We start from the raw sequence: 2,551 nt of genomic DNA on the forward strand, positions 1-2,551 counted from the left end.
CAAGGACTGCTGCAGTGCACTTGGTAAAATCACCATCTGGAGTCTGGACCAAGATGCTGATGTGATCCTTTGATGAGTTTAGAATCAGTCAGAGATCAAAGACTGAAGCAGGAGATCAATGTACAGAATTCAGAGATCAAAGACTGAAGCAGGAGATCAATGCACAGAATTCAGAGATCAAAGACTGAAGCAGGAGATCAATGCACAGAATTCAGAGATCAAAGACTGAAGCAGGAGATCAATGCACAGAATTCAGAGATCAAAGACTGAAGCAGGAGATCAATGCACAGAATTCAGAGATCAAAGACTCCTGGAGCTTTGCCTTCTCTTGTCTTTGGGCCTGGATGTTCCTGAATGTTTTACTCCACCAGTAACTTGTTCATCCTCCTTTTTCTGCCTCGTGTCTCTGAATCAGCTCATCGTTTGTTGTGTCCACGTCTCCGTGTCACCACCTCAAGTCAGTTATCAACCTGTGGGAACAATAAATGCTGCCTACTTCAGAACTTTGCAGCTCAGTTGAATGTGTGGCTCCTACATTTTCTACTTGCACTCCAAAAAATTAATTCCCAAAAGGAACATTATTATTATCATGTTTTATGTAACATGAATGACACATCAATATCCAAATATATACATGACATCAATTATCTCTTGATAGGGATAAACATCAATAACAAGTGAGAGAAGTCATGTGGTTCTCCGACCTCTCTAAGCTGCATAGCAGTGCTGGAGGAGTGCTGACATCATCATTCTGGTTCCTTGCTGGATGGAGGCCTAAACTCTGCAGTGAAACCTACTGCCTTGAACTCCCTCTTCATTCTGGCTCAGGCTTTTCCTGCCAACAAGGCAGCGTCAACAGAAGCAGTCAGCTGATGTCCACAGCTCAACATGAAAAGGACACTTTTCTTTGAAGACAAAACTTTCAAGGAGTTTTTGCTGCCAATACAGGACAACACCCACTCACAAACCAGTGTTGGGCAAGTTACTGAACAGCTGTAATGTGTTATTTATTACTTGTTACTGTCATTTTAAAATAATTGGTTACATTAGGATTGTGTCTGCCAGGGCCATCTTTCTGTGTGGAGTCTCCATGTTCTCCCCATGCCTGCGTGGGTTCTCTCTGGTACTCCAGCTTCCTCCCACCGTCCAAAGACATGCAATTTGGGGACGAGGCTGATTGGACACTCTAAATTGACCGTAGGTGTGAATGGTTGTTCGTCTCTGTATATTGGCCCTGCGATGGACTTGCGACCTGTCCAGGGTGTACCCCACCTCTCTCCCGTAGACGCTGGGATAGGCTCCACCCCCCCTGCGACCCTTACCAGTAAGGAATAAGCGGAAGACGACGATGGATGGATGGATAATGAACTTGAATGTGTTGAAACAGCAGATCAATGAATCCACTACCACACAATAAGATGATGACCCCCTACCACAAGATGGCGTCACAGATCCTGACGCTCTGAGCAGGAAACACCGAGCAAAACATTACAACAAAGCTCCTGTTGTTCCCTCCAGGAAAAACTGTGGCTCTGATGAGAAGAAGGATCCCAGCGTATTCTGAGGATCCATGGCCGCACCATTGGGTAGAAGGACGATGGGGTCGGCACCAGGAGGAACCCTGGTGTCTCCGATGCAGGGAAGATGGAGCAGTGAAGAGGCCACATTGTGGCGTCCTAAAGAGGACATTTGGTGGAGCCTGAGACGGCAAACATCACGCCCCCTTCATCAGAAGAACCACAGCACCAGAAGAAAGAATCCTGGCAGTGACGACAGGGAGGATCAGGGTGACCTCCTCACCACCACCTTTGAACCTTCAAATGAACTTTAAAAAGCTTTAGAGTGGAGAAGGTTTTTAAAACATTTTATTGTTTTTTCCTTTCATTCTCATTTGTGCGATTGTCTGATTCATTAGAAATAAACACTGTCTGCTGGGTTAAAATTGACTGTGATTCTCTTTTTGCATGCAAGTTGAAAGTTCTGCCAATAAAAACACGAGTATTTGAAGACCAAAGGAAGGACCCCCAAAGTCAGGACCCTGAGATCAAAGTGAGCGCTCTGATCTCAGAGGTCTGGGATATTTCCCATCCCATGGTCCTTCAAATAAGAGCTCTGTGTCACTGTCTCAAAGTTTTCAACCGTATTTGTTTGTGAAAATTAAAACCAGATGACCACTGTAGTCCCTCCTACATGATTAGTGCCATATTTCGTCTCAATCACATCTTCTTTGGACAGGTTCCATGGTGTAACGGTTAGCACTCTGGACTTTGAATCCAGCAATCCGAGTTCAAATCTCGGTGGAGCCTCCAGCACGTCTCTGACAGGCTTTGAAAGTGGAGTTGTGTTTGTCCGTGGCCAACTCCTGCTCCTTGGCTGCGGTGGACGGGAGGAGGCTCAGGTCCTAACAATGCTGCCTCCAGCTTTAATTAAGACCTCAGTTTTGTCCTGGTTGAGCTGGAGAAAGTTCTCTGTCACCATGACAGGTAAATGGACATCAACTGGTCCTGAGTCATCAGGAGACACGGCCATGTGAAAAGAAGAGAATGGCTGC

At 45.8% G+C, this 2,551-nt stretch overlaps 1 non-coding gene across 1 annotated transcript; it reads left to right on the plus strand.

The window, feature by feature from the left end:
* Positions 1 to 2,234: 2,234 nt before the first annotated feature.
* Positions 2,235 to 2,306, plus strand: trnaq-uug (transfer RNA glutamine (anticodon UUG)). Its single transcript has one exon. It is a non-coding gene; the product is annotated as a tRNA-Gln (tRNA).
* The last annotated feature ends 245 nt before the right edge of the window (positions 2,307 to 2,551 follow it).

The sequence above is a fragment of the Aulostomus chinensis genome, chromosome 1 (assembly GCF_037954235.1).
Source record: "Aulostomus chinensis isolate RoL2024-O1b breed Wild chromosome 1, RoL_Achi_v1.0, whole genome shotgun sequence".
NCBI classification, from domain to species: Eukaryota; Metazoa; Chordata; class Actinopteri; order Syngnathiformes; family Aulostomidae; genus Aulostomus; species Aulostomus chinensis.